The sequence below is a fragment of the Saccostrea echinata genome, unplaced genomic scaffold (assembly GCF_033153115.1).
Source record: "Saccostrea echinata isolate AGI-Se365-2 ecotype Australia unplaced genomic scaffold, CSIRO_AGI_Sech_v1 ptg000033l, whole genome shotgun sequence".
Classification (NCBI taxonomy): Eukaryota; Metazoa; Mollusca; class Bivalvia; order Ostreida; family Ostreidae; genus Saccostrea; species Saccostrea echinata.
Window position 1 is genome coordinate 22759443 of NW_026889782.1, and position 23353 is coordinate 22782795.

The 23353-nt window shown below is 32.5% G+C and overlaps 1 long non-coding RNA gene and 1 pseudogene across 1 annotated transcript; one reads left to right on the plus strand and one right to left on the minus strand.

Moving 5' to 3' along the window:
- LOC133198286 (uncharacterized) overlaps positions 1 to 23353 on the minus strand; it is a 60194-nt pseudogene that overhangs the window by 24721 nt on the left and 12120 nt on the right.
- Positions 1404 to 22837, plus strand: LOC133199054 (uncharacterized). Its single transcript, XR_009722735.1, has 6 exons — positions 1404 to 1548; positions 4373 to 4468; positions 8901 to 9005; positions 9219 to 9316; positions 20303 to 20375; positions 22295 to 22837. It is a non-coding gene; the product is annotated as an uncharacterized LOC133199054 (long non-coding RNA).

Here is a 23353-nt window from a genome sequence, read left to right on the forward strand (position 1 = left end):
TAAGTTGTAATTAAGAATACGCAAGACAAACATTCGTGTTTTTTTTGGTTTTTGTTTTTGTTTTTTTTTTTTGCCTAGTAATTTAGCTTTTAAGAGAAAAAGTATGATTTTAAATAATCATTAGACTGTAGTTCGGTATATAAAATCCTGAAGGAAATTCGAAATAAAGTTAAATGATAGGCCCCTATATTTTTAATTCTTTTATGCAAGTCCACAAACAAATTGCAGAAAATATTTAAAGATTAGGCCGAACGTAGAAAAAAATAGTCTCGCAAGTTGACGCAGCTATGTCGAGCTTAAAAATTTAAATTAAACTTTCTGTAAACATCATGCAGGACATGATCATCATGATATAGTATAAATGAAACAGACCCTGTAAGAAAAAAATAGCTGTAATTTAATAATTATTTATTAATATAATGTGGTCCTCTGCTGTTAAAATACATATGCAGTAAAAAAAGGGTGAAGCAGATTTGATACAATACATGGCTGAAGGAACGTACGAAATGAAATTTAGGTATACTATAGAAAACATTGCTCCTTTATGTTTGGACCCCCTCAATAATAACCTCTGATGATCTATTTTTTACTTTTGCTTTTGGCCCCCCTAAATAATAACCTCTGGTAATGTATTTTTCTTTTGCTTATTAAGAAATTTTTAGTTTGTAGCCTCCCCCAACCTGAAACTGAAAAATGTTGTTTGGTTGTGCTCACCCCCCCCCCTCTCCAACTAAATTACGTACGGGCCTATTCTCCATCCCTGAGGTTTTCTTTCACCAAAGAAAGATTAATTGGTAACAGTTCAGATATATAGCAATATTTACGGAAGGGAATATTCTCGTTTAATTATGAAGATGTGACAGTAACTAAATGTTACACAGTGAGTGTAACATTTATTTAATATTATTGTAACAGTTAATGTTTACAAATAGTGAAATACTGATACTATGAAATTTTAATGGATATATAGAAAATATACAAGTACAACCATTATTGTAAACCACATACACGAAAAGCTTTTTTTTTCCAAGCAATTGGAAATTCTTTACAAATCATTATCGCAGCCTAGTTCCCTTCATTATTTTCAGCAGTTCAGTGACGGAGATAAAATGATCATTTGGGGTTTATACCCCCCCCCCCCACCAAATGAAACTAAAAAATGTTTGGTTTTGGTCCCCTTCAACTGAAATTGATTCCTACTTACCATGCTTACAGGCTTAACTATGAAGATGTGACAGGGAGTGTAAAAACAATAATTGTTCAGACGGATACATAAGCTGATATAAATATCAAATTTTAATGGATAGATAGAAATTAATATACAATTACAACCATTTATTATAAACTACATAAAGATAATTTTTCAAGCAATTTGAAATTCTTCATTTTTTAAGATAATATTGTATTTCGTATATATATGTTTATAGGTTTATTCGTATCAACAAATCTGTGTACGAGTTAATAACGCACCCTGGGTTCCCTGCATTTTCAGTGACAGAGAACCAGATATAAGAATGCAGGGAAACAAGCCTTGTTACAAGGTTTGAGGTTTGTTTATTTTATATTTTAATTTACACTTTTTTAAAATTATTATGCAAAACTCTGTGTGCAGATGAATATTTACATTTTAGTGTTATAAGTCGTTTTGTGGTTCATTTATTTGCGGTGACTGTCCCACGTGTGTTTACCTGTTTACATTCACCTACTGACCTAGAGTCTTCAAAATATACCTTCTGTAATCATGACTGTTGTAATCTTGTTTTTATGTTAGTTTACCATATGTAACTTGACTGTTGTATAGATTTATAGCGATCACTGCAAGCTTTTAATATTTATGTGAAGAGAAATTTCAGACTATCAATCACAGGCACTTGTTTCATATACGGTGCACCCCTACTTATTTTTACCACAAGGTATCTAACTCAATTTTAGGCACCCTGCTTCAAGCTCGTATTTTGTTCATATATCAATCATTAACCTACTTTAAAATGACATTGTTCACTTCATGAGACTTTTTTCTTGTCAAATAAATCGTTTCAGACGTCTCTGGTCGAGACTCTTTATTGTAGAGCACTCATTTATTCCTCGAAAATTACCTCGATACATTGTTAATTTTAAGACTTTAGATGGGATACAACTTCCAGTTGGGGTAGAATAAAACCAGAGACTTCCAAGTATTCCATTCCGAGGTCTCTGGTTTTATCCTTCATTTATAACCCCAACCGCAAATTTGTTTTGAAAATTACCTTGATACATCTTAAGACTTTAGATGATACAAATTTCATTTTTTTCACAGGTCACAGGGTTTCAACTTAAAAAATAAAAATTCTCACCGTTAAGATATGTTGGAAATTTTAGCGTGATATGTTGATAATTTGCCAAATTATTATGTAATAAAAGGGACTTTATATGATCACCCGGCGCTGTCACTTTAGTTCAGTCTTCACAACAATTCTTTTTCAGCACATGCCCTTTGGGCATGTAGACCTATCATTTTTACCCAGCGCATTCAAATTTGTACATGCCCTACTCAAAATTCTTACATTTACCAGTATTGTGCTACAAAAAAAAAAACATTAGGTATAAAGGTTTTATATTAATTTTTTCAGCATTGTATTTCTCCGTGACTGTACCACGTGTGTTTATTCACCGTGATTGCCATTTTCTAAAGCGTTTTTGTTCATTAATAACTTTTGAGTTGCATGCTGGTCATTTGTTGGCAGATTTAGCTGAACTGAATTTCAGAAATGGGATCATGACTGTAGTGCCACAGTATGTGGCATCGATGAACGTCTCGTAATTTAGCAAGAAACTTCGAGAAAACAAATAGGTTAAACTAAACACTTCAATGATTAGATTGACAATCATTTGACAGGTCGTATCGAGAATGTAGACAGGCAATCCATCTAAGACATTACATATAGCAACGTTTACGGGAATAATGGGGGTAGGACAGAATAAATGGCAAGTAAAGATCGTACAATGAAAGAAGATTCACATATGCCCTCTTCGGACATGTAATTTGACAATTTTTACATGCCCAGCTGCAAATTTAACAGGTCCCTGGCATTGGACTCCCGGGTTATTTGGAAGACTGTTAGTTTAGTTTCATGAGGTCTGACAACATTGTTTCTCAATGTCTGCTCCCTCTACCCCATACACTTATCTTGATAAAATTATATAAATTATATTATTAATTACCCTGGTATATAAATTGTATAAACCGGTCTTGTTATAAATTATATAAACTGGTCTTGTTTATATAATTTTACAATGTCATAAACAGCTGCTTAAGTGCATATAATATTGTATTAAATGGATTTATATATAGGATTAGGGAAAGATCCTCACTTGATTATGCCAGCATATTTTGCTCGTAGGAGTTTATTATCTACCACACATGATCAATGTCACTTTTGGACGTGAATGACTTTTGACACCCTAACTTCAGTTCAAATCAACGTTAACTTTATGTGACGTCTTTCTGAATCTTTTTTGGCATGTAACTTGGGTAAAAACAATTAAAGTACTCTCGATGCATTTGATTTCTCTTAGCCCGTTTAAACATTTCCTAGGTCTATACCAGTTTTTGCAGGGGCGAAACTATATAGAAGTTGGAAAAGAAACCTATCCCCTTTTTGACGTATTTGGTTTTCAAGGGGTGAAAATTTTCAATGTTACACTCAACTACATGCAACATTTATTATATTATACTGAATGTTTTATACAAATACAAATAATAGTGAACCTTGAGCGCATAAATCTGCGCAGTCACTATTTTTTGGAATATCACCCGTCGTCAAGCAATGTTGACTGTTGCGACACTGGAGGGCGTGGCTTCATTATTCAGTGGGTAATAGTGCTTTTTAACAAATGTTTCTTGACGAATCAGATTGATTCATTTAATATACCTGAAAGTACAATATTAATTAATTGTCATCATTTTCCTATATTAGCTTTTTACTGGTAATGGTTTTGAAATGATAGGAACATGCACTGTTCAAAAAGTCTTAAAATGTTGTTTTGGCTCAATTTCTTTGTTAGATTACTGTGTTGAACTAAGGCAGGTCAATTAAAGTAACATGATCCAATAGATTCCATGTACATTTAGTACTGTAAAGTAGACAAATTTATTGTTCTCACAAATATTTCTCAAATATTGATTTAAGTTGGTCTCCTGAAGGATGTATTAATGCAATTGGTCTGCTTAAGGTATAATATAGACATGCATATTTTATTTTGAATTTGTATTATGTCAATCATTAGAAATATATGGATCTTAATTAAAAAACTTTGTTTTTATTAGAATTTAAGATATGTATAATAGGCATATATTCTTCATGTTTTTCCATAATTAAGTCCTTTTTTACAGGGTCTCTGCTAGAATCATGTGGACCCCAGTGTAACACATCTATGGAAAGAGAGAAAATCTCAGCTCAAGGGTCAACATGTCTTTATTCCAAGAAAGGTAAATTGATAATTTTTTTCTGCTAAAATACTCTTTTATAAATTATAATATCAATGCAAAAGAATGAACAAACAACATACCTAACAACATTTTGAAAATGAAAGTGCAATAACAGTTAATAATTATGATCAATTGAATGAATGTTAATAATCCAATCAAAGTCCTTGTTGTATATCATTTTTGCTAGGGCTGTGTATTGAGCAAAAAAAAAGAAGAAGACATTTTTTAATGCGATATGCAATATATTGGATTCTTTAACAATTCTGTCAAAAAAGTCTTATAAATCATTATGCATGAATTTTATAAAAATAATAATTGTTTTGCAACTCATTTTTAATTTTTTGTCTCACTGTCTTTAAAAATTACACTTCAAATTCAAACTTTTCTTGACTGTAAAATCAACATGCTAAGTAAAGTTGTCTATGTATTTTTATGATTTTGTAATAATCATCTAAGATGTGCTACCTCCTTAACGATTATATCATTTTTGATCAGTTTTAATTCAAAACAGTTAAATATAATCTTTGGTGATTGAAATTCCCAACTTTTTCACAGAATTACATAAAAAAACTGCCTGCCCAAAATGTATTGGAATTAAGTTATTTTTTGGATACGATATATTCATTAATCTAGATATGTATCAATATATTTGGTGCAGCCCTAATTATTGCTGGTTCATAAATAACTAAAAAATAAACAAATGCCAAATGTTGGCATGGTTGGCATTGCAACTGTATCTTACACATTCAAATCAGGCCATTCTTACAAGTTTTGAAACATGTTGGATTCTTCACTAGTGCCGCTACTACAGAGAAGACAGCTTGTTTATAAACTGTGTCATTCAAAGTTTCAGTATATATATGAGAAACACAACAAATCTGAATGCTTAGCCATTACACTAAATGATGAATCTACTTTATTGTGTTATTTATTGACATTTGACAATCATGATTTATAAATCATTTTGAAATTTTTAAAAACAAATTAAAGCAATTCCCATCAATTCCTCCCTAGACAAATATATTAATGATAATTTTTACAGCAATACCTTGCTGTAAATTTCAATTCAAGTGATTTGATTTTTGATTTTTTTTTGTTTGTTTGTTTGTACATTTATGGTTAATTTATCCTTAGAAAAAAATTAATAAGAAAGTAATTTTATTAAAATTTTATAACTTAAATAATGTCTAGATTCATGTATTGAATCATAAAATTGTTTTGAGAGATGTATCGTATCATAATGTCTGTGTATTATCCAAACCCAATATACCTACATATCACGATGTATCATTTCAGCATTTATTTGTTAGTGTTGTTTGATTTGTTTTGTATATGCCCTTTCCTGCTCAGAAAGCAGAAAGCAGAAGTTCTTGCTTCATAATTGTCACTCAAGACCTGAAACTGTATTAGAAATCTGTATGACGTGTGAAATTTCATATCTGTTTTGACATAGTTGTTAATTTGTACATGTATAACAAAATGCAATAATACAACACAATTGATTTAATAGCATTAATTTTTGTATCAGCAAAAAAAAAAAAAAATATTTTCCCTACCTACTGACCCAAGTGTTTATAACTCAATCGGCAATGCCAAACCAACAATTTTTTAATTGTGGCCTTATCCACTGATATTTCTTTTGTTCTGATTCTTAGTTTCTTTTGTTCTGATTTTTTGTTCATTGAAAAAAATTGATGCCTTTTCTTTAATTCCTTAATTTTCAAGTTGAAGAGTGCATCCCGACAATCAGTTATGATGTTACAGTGTCCACTGTCCAATCCGACAACTGTGCAATCCAGCACACTGGACTTTCCGACCATTAAAACTTAAATATTTTATTCCCAAAAATTTCTTTATAATATATATAGAATAAAACACTGTATATTCCGACCACTGTACATTCCGAATTCTGGTGCTTTTTGTCGACAAGACTAGATAATTACCTTATGATTTTACCTGGGTAATTCGACATAATTATACATTTGTACCATAATTAGTCGCTAGTTCCATTTGGGCACAAGCTTGGTCTACTTAGTAGTTAATTACATGTATTAGTTTGATGGTGTTTATATAAACAATAAATGAACTGTGTTTGAATTTAAAAATTAGGCAATCAGTACTCTTCGTTGTTATCAATTTTATTCTCGCATTGACAAAATAGCATCCACGCGATAGAAAATAAAAAGGAGTACCTGATATTTAGATTGCCTTTACCTAACAGAATAAATAAGATTTTTTGGTTGAAATTGAAATCAAACATGCAGTCAGAGTCCTTTAAAGTCATGTCTCCCTAAAAAATGAGTACAGCAAACTACTGTATAACATGTAGACAACACACAATTTGAAGACAGCATCTCGTCTAATAGAAAATGTTTCATTTCCGGGTTAATATACACTGAATTAAGTGAGACTGTGCACATAAAAGATTTGCAGGAAGCAAAAAACTTCCACTTTAAGTAGACCCATTAAATTTCAAAATGTTAATGTTGTTTGATAAAAATTAAATCGCAATAACAATGTTTTAGAGGTACGTCCCATTTGTTTGAAAAGTCACGAGAGGGTATTAATAGCACAGTCTATCTTGAGAAGTTAACAATGCAGAAAAAATCGGAGAGAAATGTAGTGTAGAAAAAAAAATAAAACCACTGTTTACAGAAGGTAGACAAAATATTTAATATCTACTGTTAGTAAGTAAAATGCTAAAAATTAAATTGCAACAACTCGAAGTGATTGGCAGTTCCATCTGTTTTGCACGTTTAAAAGAAATTATCATATATTACTACAGAGTTTACTAGTGCTGTAACAAATGATGTGTCTCAAAGAAATGTTAATCAGCCGAAGGTATATTTTATACAACAAAGAAACACACACACACACACACTTTGACAATTAAATACACATGTACTCTAAACCTAACGAAAAATGTTTTTTTTTTCTGTATGAAGTCACCTGACATTTATCATAATGCTCAGAAATATTCAACACTGGGTAATCCGATACACTGTCTAATCTGACATTGATTTTATTCCCCTTCAACATGTTGGATAAGACAGGTTTCACAGTATATCAATGACGTAATGTATGCAATATATAAATAACTGTCCCACCTGCCTGCTAATGTGGAAACAAAACTTCCCTCCATAACAAAAGAGTGCACCAATGGAGATCATTCGGCAAACCTCGGCTGATTCCGTCACCTTCTTCAAACGTTTGATGAGGTACGAATCGGCCGAGGTGTGCCGAGTGCAATGGAGATAATCTCGAAACTTGTGTAGTAAGATCAACTCCTAACAATGCACCACTTTTCAGCATTTATATTCATTGCTTAAGGGTTTATTCTTACTAATGAAATAAGTTGTGATGATGCCTATATTTACTGTAAGACATTTGTAATAATGAAGCATTTGTGAGATGTACCCTTTATCAGTTATTTACAAACAAGGCATTTGAAGAGGATGAGCACAGTGCATTTTTTTTATCTGAAGTTAAGGTGATTTTAAGCAAAAAACATTTCTTGTCCATATTTAGAAAGCAAAATATTTTGACTTAGTTTAAAGTTTTATAAACCCATTAAACTTGTTAAAAAATTAAGTATGTAAACTAAATTTTGAATAAAGAGTTGGTCCTCTGTGTAAAACTTGCTCTGTGAGCAAGTTGGAATTACAATGCCTTTCACGATTCCTTCACAAAAAATGGGGTGACAACCCACAATATTAATAAATGTAGATTAAACATCCTATTTATGTCAGTTATTGTATTAAATGAGCTTTCAACCATTTTATGCTTTATGGTTTTAAATAATATTTTATATTTCATAAATTAGACAGTGAAATTTGCAAAAAAAAAAAAAAAATTATTGATTTTTAAACTGTTGTTACATTTAGGAATGTGGGTATATGTACATATCCTGTTCAAGTCTTTGTGTATCACATTATATCATGATATACTTCAGACAAATTAGTACACCCGTAGTTTTGAATACAATTCATACATTGATTTCATTTGCCGCAATGGTCTCTTTAATATTGCAATAATGCATTTGGTCTTCCTAATGCATGTATGATGCAGGTACTGTATATACTCTATGTCCAACTTATAGGTGAGTCATAAAAAGATTAGTATTTTGAAACCAGGTTAAAACATCAGAGCATTGATTTGAAATTGTCAATTGATTCTGGCAAAAAGTTGTACCGATTTATAAGCGGGTCAATAGCAAATCCCTCCAAAATAACCTCAAAAAATACAACTGATTTATAGGCAGACCACCTTATAGGCGAGTATATACAGTATAGTTTTTGTTGAATTTTGCTAACAGCAAAACACTATGAATAATGAATTTTGGAAAAAAAGATTATTAAGTTTAATGATGCATGTATGTAGTATAGAAATATTGTTCATATGCCTGTACATGGTACAAATATGCATTTTACAGAGTGTACATATGCCAGAATCATATGGACCGCAGACTGGCCCTGGTGATTCCGTTAAGAAAAAAGAGGAAAAATCAGTGCTTGTGCTCATTGGTCATTGGACAAAGGTAAATAGATTTATTTCATGAAACTAAACATGTAAATTACTAGGATATTAAAATATCACAATTAAAATACATGTACTGATTTATATATATATGGATATCAGTTGGTCTCCTTGATGCAGTTATATGCATTTGTTATCCCTTTTAAGTGGATCTTTTAAATATTATGCAGTTTATTTAGAAGCTCTTTATTATCTGCACTGTTCACTTTTACAGGGTGTATGCCAGAATTTTTTGAAGAACAGTCTGAATCTGACATGAAAAAAATGAAGAAAAACAGCCTTCCTGTTTATAAATCTACATTCTGACAAAGGGTAATTTTGTTTAGTTCAATTAGAAGTGCACATTTAATTTCAGTTGCTTTCCTTAATGATATATTATAGCATTTTTATTCCCTTATGAACAATATGTATACTTTAAAGCATGTATCACAAAATCTTCTGCAAACAAAGTTTTGGGTGTATATTGCTTGTTGCTTAACGTCCCTCTTGAGAATTTTTCACTCATATGGAGACGCCACCACTTGCTGGTGGAGAGCTGCAAATTTTTGTCCTATACTCAGCACTTACGGCCATTGAGCATTGAGGGATCTTTATCGAGCCAGCACCTACTGTGACACGGGACCTCAGTTAATACGTCTGTCTCATCTGAAGAACGGGTCTCCACATTCCACAGTGGGATTCAAACTCGCTATGTAAGGATCAGCTTCTTTCTCCGCGACTCTAGAGTAGACGCTCTAACCACTGCATCTGCTCTACTTTGGCAACTTTGGGTGTATATAAGCATGGTTGTATATAAGCATAGGAATCATCATGTCCATCTGTCTGTTCATGTGTTTGGCCACTTGTGTGACTAGCTTTTTTGTTCCAATTCTGGCTGAGATAAATTGATTTAGGTCATCTAAATACAAACAAATTAAGGGAAATTACTATGGTATTGGGATGAACATTTTGGAATACTGTCTCATTGTTCCATTGTAGTTGGTCTCTTTAATGTTGTAATAATGCATCTGGTCTTCCTAATGTATGGCATACACTGTATGCATGTATAATGTTGTTAAAGTTGGATGAATGTAAAACAGTTCTTGCGTGATGACAAAGGTAAATAGATTTAGTTCATGTAACTAAACATGTAAATTACTAGGGTATTAAAATCTCTCGTTTTGAATACTGATTTACTTGTGGAGAGTAGTTGGTCTCCTTAATGCAGTAATAATACATTTGATCTTCCTTATGCATACTGCATATTTATTTTTATATAAATTTAATGGCTGACATGTATGAGGGTTGATCCAAAAGTTTGTTGAATTTCTTCATATTTTATTTATTTATTAGTGAAAGAGGTTGAATACTGATTTAGATGTGGATAGTAGTTGGTCTCCTTAATGCAGTAATAATACATTTGGTCTTCCTTATGCATACTGTATATTATATAAATTTAATGACTGACATGTACGAGGGTTGATCCAAAAGTTCGAGGAATTTCTTCATATTTTTAGGTCACCTGAGTAACTCAGGTGACCTATTGCTATCCGTTTTCGTCCGTCGTCGTGCGACGTACATTAACATTTGAACATTTTTAGCTTCTTCTCTGAAACCGCTCAACCAATTTCAACCAAATTTGGTATATAGCATCTTTGGGTGAAGGGAGAGGGCAAACAAACATTATTTTAAAGATTGCCTTAGCATGTCGTTTATTCTGTGCATTTATGGCAATTAATATTAAAATCGTCCAGACCTGTTAAAACCCATGGATGTCCACAAAAATGTTACTCAAATCAAATTTCATGTTAAAATTCGAAGTAAATATAAATACCTGTGTAATTGTATAATGGTGTAACAAATGTTTAAGAATGCCATATTTAAATTTCAAAAATTGCTCTAAATGTGCATGAGATAAGTATCTAAATGCTGTGAAGAAGCACTGTGCTACAATTACCATATTAAAGAAGTGATTTTAATGAAATCTTGTTTCTAAAAAACCTGTAGAAAATTTAAAGAAAATTAGAAATCACGATTCTTACCCCAAAACCATCAGATGGTATGAAAGCCTTCAAACAATGTGTTTTACATAATTCGCATTTCCAAAAACTGTGATCATTAATTTGCCGACCTATTATTGTATGTTCTAATGAAGGAGAATTCATGTGCAAACTTCTACATGAGAAGAATAAAAGTATTGCCGTGTCCTGCAAGAAAACAAAATCACATTATATTATCAATTGCAGATGGTGTCTACGTCTTTCAACTAATTTTGCAACGGCAAGAGTATCTTCTATGTAGTAACTGTTTTGAACCAAGACATCCTACTGACAACTAAGTCCATGATACAGAGCTTTCTACTGCCTTGTTTAGAATTTTACATGTCGAGAAATTTATGGTCAGTGTAATGACCTTGTTTGCAAATCTAAATCTTCATTACGTCGAGTTTAGACTTGCATGTGAATTTCATGGTCCCTGTCCCCCTGGGGCCTGAGGGGCGGGGCTAAAACCACCAAAAATAATGCAATCTTTAAAAATCTTCTTCTTTACTCCTGGACATCAAGCAGTCAAACTGTTCGCATCATTGTAATAAGCATTGAGCCCTCTACCAAAATTTTGAAATTCATGGCCCCAGGATCAGGGGTTCTGGTGCTAGGATGGGGCAATATAGATCATATAGTGAAAGTGCATTATTTCTTTGAAAATCTTATTCTCTGCTCCTGGGTATTAAATAAAGTAACTAAGTACATAGTTATGAAAAGCAAGACTGCCTCTTCCAAAATTGTGAAATTCATGGCCCCAGGGTCAGGGGTTCTGGTGTTAGGGCGGGGCTCTATTGATTATATAGTGAAAATGCATTAATTCTTTGAAAATCTTCTTCTCTGCTCCTGGGTATTAAATAAAGTAACTAAGTACATAGTTATGATGAGGAAGAGGGCCTCTTCCAAAATTTTGAATTTCATGGCTCCAGGGTCAGGGGTTCTGGTGTTAGGGCGGGGCTCTATTGATTATATAGTGAAAATGCATTAATTCTTTGAAAATCTTCTTCTCTGCTCCTGGGTATTAAATAAAGTAACTAAGTACATAGTTATGATGAGGAAGAGGGCCTCTTCCAAAATTTTGAATTTCATGGCCCCAGGGTCAGGGGTTCTGGTGTTAGGGCGGGGCTATATTGATTATATAGTGAAAATGCATTAATTCTTTGAAAATCTTCTTCTCTGCCCCTGGGTATTATTTAAACAAACTAAGTACATTGTTTTGATATTCAAGATTGCCTCTTCCAAAATTGTGAATTTCATAGCCCCAGGGTCAAGGGTTATGGTGAAAAAGGGGGAGGGGCTCTATTGATTATATAGTGAAAAAGCAAAATTTCTTTGAAAATACTCTTTTCTGCTTCTGGTTAAAAAGCAAAGAAGCTAAGCATATAGTTATGATGAGCATGATTGCTTCTTCCAGAGTAGTGAATTGCATGACCCCTGGGTCAGATGTGCTGGTGTAATGGTGGGGCTCTTGATGATACAGTGAAAATGCATTAATTCTGTTAAATAATCCTGTCTGCTCCTTAGTGTTAATCAGATAAACAAAGTGATTACTTACATGTATGATGAGCAAACTTCTGGTCCCAGGGTGAGAGGCTCTGGTGTTTCTAGGTGTGTGTGGGGGGGGGGGGCTCTATTGATAATATAGTGAATCTGTAGTAAAAAATGCATTATTTCTTTGAAAATCTTCTCTGCACCTGGGCATATCAGAGGCAAAACAAGTAAAAGTTTTCATAAAGATTTTTGAACATCTGGCTTCGGGGCCACCAACGTATAAAATCTCAGCTCAAATCTCAACCTCAAATCTTAGATTTCTGCCTCAGCTGAGATTTTCCTAAAACATCATGCCACCAACATCTCTGAGATTCGATCATCTCACGTAAGCTGAGATTTGAGAAAAATCTTGGACTTATTCTCGTTGTTATATACGACCTTTTTTTCTGAAAATGCATGAATTTGTTGAATCAATGATTGAATTTACCTTTTAGTCAGTTATTTATGCAATATTTTAGTGAATATCACGAAAAAACACATCCCACACTTCATTCGTCTTTTATTTGTTGTTTTGAGTCATTCAACAAAGAGGATTCCATTTCGACATTTGCGACAATTTTCATTGAACCCCCCGTAAAAAATCCCTACAGAAGAATAACACAAAAACATATCTAAACTTTGTAGTCTTGGTTCGTCTGTCGACATAAACACACAAAAACATACACCGAGGCGTCACTTCCACCATTGTGACGTTACATGTAGCAGGTAGGCGGATCAAGACTATATTCCCCAGACTGATTAAAAGAAATCATTTTTCTTTGTTTGTTATATATGTTAGATATATCTGTATAATTCTTAATTCTCCATAGCAAAAAAAAAAAAAAAAATATGAGTCATAGGGACTATTTAAATTTAGAATAAACCTGAGTGAATTTTTTTTCTAGCAGATCCACAAAAAAAAAATGCTCAGTAGGCCTATATCATGTAAATTTCTCACATGCTGTAATAAATTTCGCGAGTATACCATAATTGTGGAAAAACAGCAAACATATCCAGGAGCAGGTAACATACGCATGCTTAGTTTTACAGGATTTAATTTATCAAGGAAATTTCTCGAGGAACTGTTTAATTGTCGGTGAATTTCAGCTCATATCCCCCCAGAAGGAAGAAAAACCGGCTGAAATTTGAACTAAGGGCATGTATAGGGAAGCGGCAAACTAACACATCGCATTTTTCTACGATCCCCTGTGACAAAATGTCTCGGAGAGTCTTCTTTTTTTTTTTTTAGATAAATAATAAACAACGAATATAGCACCACTTGACAAATAATCATCGTTACATTGAAAACCCAAATCAATCTCGCATACGCTCATTGAGTAATGAGAAACTGATTAATTTCTAATTGTATCATAAATAAAAGTTTCACTGCGTAATGATGTAATTTTTAAAAAAAAAAAAAGAACCTACGGATCATACTTTTTTGCTTCAAAATGTAAGTTGTCGTACTAAAAAATACTGTTTGTTAAAAAAGAATCTATTCTTGCAAGTACTATAGCTAGCAAGTACATTTGAATAGATGCAGTCCTTCTTGTGATTTATACATGTATTTCAGAATGGTCATAAGTCAAGTTTATTCTTATAAATAATATAAATGGTCAAGGATTTAAGTACGCACAATACATTGTGAGTATAAAGTCGATCCAAATTCTCAATCAAGAATTTTATAGATTTAATTAAGAACCAAATTAGACAGACTGCTATCATCTGTAATAAATAAATGGCGATTTACATATTTTTTCGAAAGAACAGAAGAATTTGTACATGAAATTCTAGACAGATTTCTTTTAATATTTCGTATAATATTTACCTTAATAAATAGTAAAATATAACTTCCTGGGGAAAAAAATACGGGACCGAGGAGTTTTGATATTTTATCTAATCATATTTCCTTTTCTGATATACATGAACATTGTGAATTACATGTAATAAAAATGTCTTGTCACAAATAGCTCATTTAAATATGAATTAAATTAATTATATTAATTCCTGTACGAATGAAGATATAAATGTTATGTACGAACGTGCCACTAGAATATTCTATTCTTTATTTTTTTCTTTATTTATTTTTTTCTTTTGGTAAAGTTTAAAGTGCTTGATTCCATGCGTGGACAATATTAATATAATAAGAATATTTACATGCGCGTAATTAACCCCCCCCCCTTCACAGGATAATCAAGTTTTGGGAGAAATTAACATCCTTTCTGTGCTTGTATGTTAATTTCGTGTATTTATTGATTAAAATGTGCACTGTCACAACATTTGCGATCATTGTACCATAAAAAAAAAAATTGTGAGATTTTGTTTGAGACTGGTATACATCAATCTCAAGATTTTCTGAGAAATCTCAGAATTTTTTCTCAGCTGAGTCGGAAAAAACGTTGGTGGCACGCATGTTTGAGAAAAATCTCAGACGTGAGAATCACTGTAAATAATGTACTTGAAAGGTTAATAGTATAAGAGAATTATGCAAGGTTTTTTATCGTATAATACAAAAAGTACTTTCATAGTTTTAATGATCAGGTAGACTTGTAAGTAATAGATGAATAAAATTGAGACAAAAATAACTTGTCTTATTCAATGTTCATCAAAGACCAAAAGAGTCCAATGTAAGAGATTTTCAACAAGGAATTAAAATACCGGGTAGTACAGAAGCACTAATAGTTTGTTAATAACTGTATGGTGATAGTGATAAATGGGGAACAGATTAGAACCTAATTTATGAACTGTTCATGAACACTAGACTAATTATTTTGTTGATCCTGATCACTCTATTTTTCTTGCTTTTGGGCAACAAAGCTTCACCTTTCAGTTCATTTTATACTCTGTGGATCCTCTTAATTGTTGTATTATAATCAGATGACCGTTAAGGCCCTTGGGCCTCTTGTATTTATTTATTAGTGAAATTGGTTGAATACTGATTTACATGTGGAGAGTAGTTGGTCTCCTTAATGCAGTAATAATACATTTGGTCTTCCTTATGCATACTGCATATTATATAAATTTAATGACTGACATGTATGAGGGTTGATCCAAAAGTTTGTTGAATTTCTTCATATTTTATTTATTTATTAGTGAAAGTGGTTAAATACTGATTTACATGTGGATAGTAGTTGGTCTCCTTAATGCAGTAATAATACATTTGGTCTCCCTTATGCATGCTGTATATTAATATAAATTTAATGACTGACATGTACGAGGGTTGATTCGAAAGTTCATGGAATTTCTTCATTTTTTATTTATTTATTAGTGTAAGTGGTTGAAAATTACAAATAAGAATCATATAGACACTTGTTGAATTTTTTTAATAAACAATATTTTAAATATTTATGATAGTAACTCTATGGCAGTTGCCATAGCAAAGGATGTTTGAAAATGCAGGGGAGACATTTACTCGTTCATTATCATTTTAATTCTTAATACGTGAAATAAGAAAAATCCTGCACTAAGTGGCAAATAAAACGAAAATTTTGTCATAATTACGATTGCTTGACCACTAAAATACCTTTCTGTGAGAGTTTTACTGATTTAACTTGATATTTAGATTATTAGTTGATGATTTCTTGTTCATATTTTAATTGTTAGAGAACATCACATTTTGGTCAAGTTATAAGTTTTGTTAAAATCTTGGGAACACTCTGACTTAAAGGGGTATACTACTGATACAGGCTGGAGAAAAATGCATTAAGCAACTGATTTACCAGTGGCATTAGAAATTTAAGAAAAACAGAACTTCCATGGAGGTTGATTAAAGGTGTGGCCGCCTTTTGGAGGGTCTGTTTTTCTCATAGACAAATTTTAAAAGCGTTGATGGACGTTGACCGCTGACGTACTGTGCTTGACTTTGCTTCTGAAATTGGAACACCATATGCAAAGATGGGGAGTATTTTTGAAATATGAGTGTAATATTAAGATAAGTTGATCCGTGTGAGAGGATACCAAGGCTTTTCTTGAGAGAGAAAAGGAGAAAAAGGCAGAATATTCTGTAGAATTACTTAGTCGAATTGAACATGAGGGTGAGATGCTCCTATAACGCTCCTATAATGTGACATGACATACTTAACTTGACGTTACGTAGAAGTCTCCCCCTGATTTTACAACTATCAATGTTCAGAAAGCTCGTGTGACCTTATTGGTAATTGGAACATGGTGAAAATATCCAGTATTGTTGCATAAAGACTCCATATTATAAATATGCCTATTGTTTGCTTTCATCAAATCACAATAAAATTTTAGAGATAATTAAATTTCACAAACTTTTGGATCAACCGTCGTATTAGAAAAAAGATGGATCTATTAGATTGAACAGGTTATAATTCACCTGAGTCATTTAAATTACTTATTGCTATCTGTGTTTGTTCAGTCATCATGTTTCAAGTGTTGTCTGTAAACTATTGAACATTTTCAGCTTCTTTTCTGGAACCAGTTTCAACTAATTTCTCAGTTGAAGTATACAGACGTAATATAGAAGTGATTTTATTGACTTTCTCAATCTATCCTGAATTTAAAAATGTAAATATAAGCATTTGATTGTAAATATTGAACATTTAGCATCTCATAACCAGAGTTGGAAATTACTGACTGCCCGAGGTAGTCTGTTTTTCAGGTAGGCAGGGACAAACTTTAGATTAACCTCGGTGGTCGAGGTCATTTAAACAGCTAGTTCCTGTTTTCCATTTTTTTTTTCAGGGTATAGTAAGTCTATAGAAAATAAGTAAAATATAGTATATCAAAGGAACACTTCTAGTTAAAAATTTGAGTTGACCTTAGGACCAATATTGGTTTCAGTCTTTAGAAAAAGCTTATCGATGTATGTTCCGATCACTGACTTTAGGCCACATGTGTGTAGTTTCTTGTTTCTCATGTATTGCTTTAGTTCTACGTTAATGGTAATCTAACAACCAAGCTTTATGACAAATGAGATGGCTTTAACTTTTCAATTGTCAACTTCCCTTACTTATTTAGCAATATACCTTCATCACCTGCATACAGGGTTTATATCTCTCAGTTGATTTGATACGAAAGAGCATCCTCTATGTTTGAAATTCTTTTAAAACGAGGTAAGTTATTGACAAACAAGTTGCTGAAACAAGAATATCAGCAGTCTTGTTTAAAGTTATCATTTTGTAAATTCTATGGTCGATACAATGACTTTGTCAGCAAATACAATTTATCATTAAGTCAAATGCTGAGTGACGTTTTTCATACTTATTGTTAGGCCATTATTTACACACTGAATTATCGATGGATTTTTCCATTGTTTCCCAGTTGTGACAAGGAGCACATGGCGTGTGTGACCGGTCTGCAGGGGATGCTTACTCCTCCATGGCACCTGATCCCACCTCTGATGTTTTGGAGGTCCGTGTTTGCTCTGCTCCTATTTTGTATTTTTTGATGGGCTTTTGAGCTTGAATACTGTTTGTTATCTCGATATATTTCATTCTAGTCAACTGTGTGTTCATATGATCCTACCTCAGTATTTACAGAATTATACATCCTTTGTATGAGGGTCATTCTTGATGTCTGACTGAGTAATGGCAATGGGACATAAAACCTTAACTGACCTTACCACATTCTTTTCTAATCTGAAAACCCTCATGCATTTTTAGCATAACATATCGCCAATGCACACATTTTTCCCAAGGAATGAACTGCATCTACTCAGCATAGAACAGTATCTCTCCCACTGGCACAACAGTACTATTACATGTCATTATGTTCTTGAAAGGAAAACACAGCAGTTATTGCTCAGCAAGATTCTTTTTCCTGACACCTGCAGTATCGAGTAACACAAAGTGAATGATTAGTGTCCTCGAACAAAGTGTGCTTACAATGAGGTATAGTTCCGGTTGATTGCATTTAGTTAAAGAGAATTTATGATCTGCATTTCTGTAGATGTCTTTTGTATCAACACCAAACATGCATTTAAGGAAGAAAATATAAGTAAAATGCAAAAGCCTGTATAAAAAAATCAAAGTGCAAGGACAAGTGCACTTAAGGAATGCTTAATGGGCCCTTTTTCAGTGCTGTATTACTTTAGAATATATTACCAAATTGTTCTCTTTTAGTAATAGTTAAACACAAGTGGACATTTCTAATTAAAATCACGCTAAAACATCAATCAGCATGGATTTGAAACAAATGAAGTTTTTTAAATGCCTATAGATCCGGAAAGTCATATCAAACCCATTTTGAGTTTCAATCGTTTATTTAAATCAAGGGGAGGAGGCATTTAAATCTTAAATCAGACACTTGAACAATCTGATGGTGGATCATTGACAGGCACATTTGCCGAATGATACTTCTTGCGCTATTTTACCCGAGAAAAAAATTGAATGAAGTTGTATAGATGCCTGTATCCATAGTGATCAAACTATGAAATTGGTATGCTTGCATTTGAAATAATGCAATAAGTATTAACATTAGTTCCTTTATATTTTAAAATGAAAAAAGGTGTATTTGGGTGGCTTTCAATACTGGTACCATTGTCTTGCTTGAATGTTAAAAATGTTTGACACTTTTATTTATGATGACATTTTAACGACACTAAACTCTCTTAACCCTTCTGTGTTCCTAACCCTCCCGTTTTCCTAAAACCAAATACATGTACATACAAACTTCTCTATGCGGCATGACTTTGATATAATGATACAAAACGTGGCTATGCTTTACAGTGAGCATCTTTGAGGAATGTTTACCTGGGTAGAACTCACGTGACTACCGGTATTTTAAATAATTTATTCCATGGGTGGGTTCAACATAGCTAGATCATACAGGTAAATCTAAGCTCTTACTTGCTATAGGAAAAACATTGAACTTTTCATACATTTTTTTAATATTTTAAGTACAAGCCTAATCTTGTACAAATTTCCTACTTTCACACAAGTTTTATAAATGTATAATGCATTTTTTGTCAATCACACAAGTTTGTACAACGTTAGGCTGACAATAAACAAAAGCTTTGAAATGAATGACTGTCCTCGATTTACTATAGAAAATCACGAATGTTGGCTGACCCCTACCACATTGTATGGCTTTGCTCTTTGTATATTCATGAATTTCAGCAATAAAATTTGTTGAATTTAGGGTTTAGATATCAATTAATGATCTGAGATGGAAAATTAAGCTTAATTTGATTCTTCATTATTTCACATTTTACCGGGGCCCATAAGTGCACTCGTTCTTTAGTGTTTATACAGGTAAAAAGTTTGAAAAAATAAAAATGTGCCAACAAATGGATTCGAACCAGGACACTAAAAATGTTCATGGTGAGAGTCTGCGGTCTACCATTCTGGGCTATGCTGACTATGAGGACATTTGTAATAAATATAAACCAGTAAGATAGAAATAGGTTTTCACGTTTTTTGTAGTTTTTTTTTTTTTTATATAAATCTAAAGCAGGGGTACGTGCCCCTAAAAAAACCTTGTTTTAAATAATTGCTTAAATCAAAATCTATCAAAATTTCATAATTTAATTTAGGGGCAGGCAAAGGGTGATTATATTGCATCTATCGGGTATAAATTTTCTTATCAGAAAATTGTAGAGATATGCAAGGTTAATTAATGACAACATTTATTTTTCATTTTTGCCTAATACTTTTATGATTTTCAGTAATAAATTGATGATTGAAAAAAGCCTTTAATATGACTGCTGTTAATTTTTAACACCTTTTCTCGTGATTATAGGAGATAGAGAACAGATTATGATTTCTAACATTTACTGTTACAGATCATTTCCTTGAGATAGGTGGAACCAACAGTCAAATCCAGACACCTTTAAGAAAAGTAAAAATCTGACTCAGGTAAAAAAAAAATCATTTACAGTTTTATCAATTAGTAATTTTTACCTTAATTAACTGGACAAATCTCATTTGACGATATACAGGTCAAGAATGAAGAGTTTAAAGCCTAGTAGGGATTTTGGTCAATCATAACAGGTAATCTGCAGCCCCTATTGGGAATTTTACACTCATATGGAGACGCCACCACTTGCCAGTGGAAAGCTGCAAATTCTGTCCTATACTCTGCACTCACAGCCATTGAGCAGTGAGGGTCCTTTTTCCTGCCAGCACCTACTGCGACATGGGACCTCAGTTTATAAGGTCTCATCCGAAGGACTGGTGTCCACATCCCACAGTGGGATTCAAACCTGTGATGTAAGGATCAATTCCTTACTTCGTGACTCTAGAGCAGACGCTTTAACCATGGCGCCACGCTTGTGACTAGCTCAGTTTTAAAGAAATCATTCAAGATATTTTTTATCAAACTTAATATGCTGTAAGATTAGTAAGACCTATTCAACTATTTCAAAAATTTTTGACCTTTCCTGTGACCTTGACCTCACTTTTCTTTAATTTGCATCTTGCATGGTTTTAAACCATTTAAGATATTGTTATCTAAGGCTATGCATCTATACATAATTTGGTGAGAACTTATCATCTATTCATTTTTTTTTAAATTTTTATTTCAATTTTAAAGAAACTTTTCAAGATATTCTCATCAAACTTCATATACTAACACAAAATTTCATGTTGCATTACTATACACTCGGCGGGGCATTCATGGCCTATGGACATATTTCTAGTGTAATTTGCTATTTCTGTTGTTTACTTTCGGTCAGTAAGTGCCCCCAAAGGGCAAGCCCCAGTCCTATTTTCTTTTCCAGGGTTGCAACAGCGCCCCCTAGAAAAACAAGTTGCACCATCCAATCAAATCTTGTTTTGTGCTGCTTTATGCCAATGAAATTAAGGCTGGACAGCATATGTATTATATTCTGACCAATGGGGTTGCCGTATTTTCAAATAATTAGGATAGACTTACCACTTCAGCATTCCTTTCATCACTGAAGTGATATGCATGCTCAAAAATTGACTAAGTTTCATTTTTGTGTCAACTGCAGAGCAGAACGACACTTAGAGATCACTTTACCTGGTGTCTGTCTGTCCGTCTGTCACACCTTATATCTCCAAAATTTTTAGAGGCAGGGTTTTGATAATTAGCATTTATATATGTTTTTGAGCTCATGATACTATACTTTGAAACTGTATGAAATTCAGTTACCACAAACTTATTTAAATACTATGAAAATACATTGGGATCAGTATTCTACAATGAATCGTGTTGACTGACAAAGTGACAAAGTAAAGACAGTCTGAAATCTCTTTCCTCCGAGGATTGTTGGAAGCACCTGCATGTGTATTAATAAAATGATAAATAGTTATTCATCATAATTTCAATTTAATTATTCATTTGAGGACTGGGGAACCATATTTTCTTTAATTGCCAGATTCTATCCCAGTCTTTTACTTTTGGATCCTTTTTTTTCCTTGCAGGCAAATGCATGAACCTCCATGCTAATATTAAATTAATAGCTGACCACTCTTAGATTTATTTACCTCTTTAATGACGATACCTAGCAGGTGACATATACATTCCTTGAAACACTCTAGTTCCTATTTGATTTTCACTAATATAAAGATTATTGAAAAAAGACTAAGGTGCCCTATAGTGATCAGTCTATTCATTCATCTGTCTGTCAAATACACATATCCCTTGTTCAGAATACAGGTGACTCTAAATACTTCAAACTTTATATTTTTTAATAAGGTACATGTAGCTGCTTTGGAACATCTGAAAGGTCTATTACATTATCGCTAGTTTTACTAGTTTTCTTCATGTAAGTTGAATATATTTCAAACTTTTAAATTTTTATTTTTGCCAGGTAAGAAAGAAATTCAGTTCTTAAATTGCCCTCAGAGTTCTTGGATTGCATCAAACTGCTAAAAGACCTCAACAAAAACAGTGTCTTGAAAAAAAAATGAAAATATTCAGTGAAAAAAAAATTATGAGAGAAAAAGCCACTAAAAATCTTCAAGCCTTTGAGCTGAAATCTGGAAGTCAATCTGTGGACTTTACTGGTATGTCTTACTAATTAAGTCATCATTTGTGTATAATAAATGCACTAAACTGTAAACACTTGTTAAAATGTATATAATTTTTAGATATAATTTGTAGCTCACAGACATCAATAGTTTCATGTAATTTAAGTGATAATGAAAATTTCCTGTTGTCTGGCTAGATTAGAAACTATATATTATTGTCCAATTTTGGATATTGTGAAATAATTCATTTAGTAAAATTGGGTATGCATACATGTGTGTACACTTACATGTAAATTAATTGTTATAGCAAATTTAATCTATCATTAAGTTGAATGTTGACTAATGTTTTTCATCAAAATTGTTTACATTGAATTGTTTGTGGATTTTTCCATTTGCCCAATCATGTCAAGGAGCACATGGCAGAAAATGCTTTCTCCTCCATAGCACTTGGTGTTTTTAGAGGTCTGTGTTTGCTCTGCTCCAATTTTGTATTGTTTCAATGGACTTCAAAGCTTGATCACTTTTGGTAATCTTCATATTTTATATACTATTAGAGTACTTGAAGAGAACTGTAAAGATTTAACATACAGTATAATGCATGTATATTGCACTTTAAGTAGAGTGTATGTGGTTTAGAAATGTAATTCATCTCATAGTGCATTGAATTTGTTGAAAATTAGAAACTTTGTTGAAATTGTTTTAGAATAATGTTAGATTGCAGATTTTTTTAAATCATGCAAGTAAGATATTGCTAAATATTCTTAAGCTTTTCTGGACAGTCTAGATGAGTTCTTGCTATATACCTAGCATTGTCATCCCAGTTAAAATTTAAGGAGCAAGGTTTATTCCTAAGCTCTAACTGGACAAACTTGCATGGATTAAAGCACATTAACAGATTT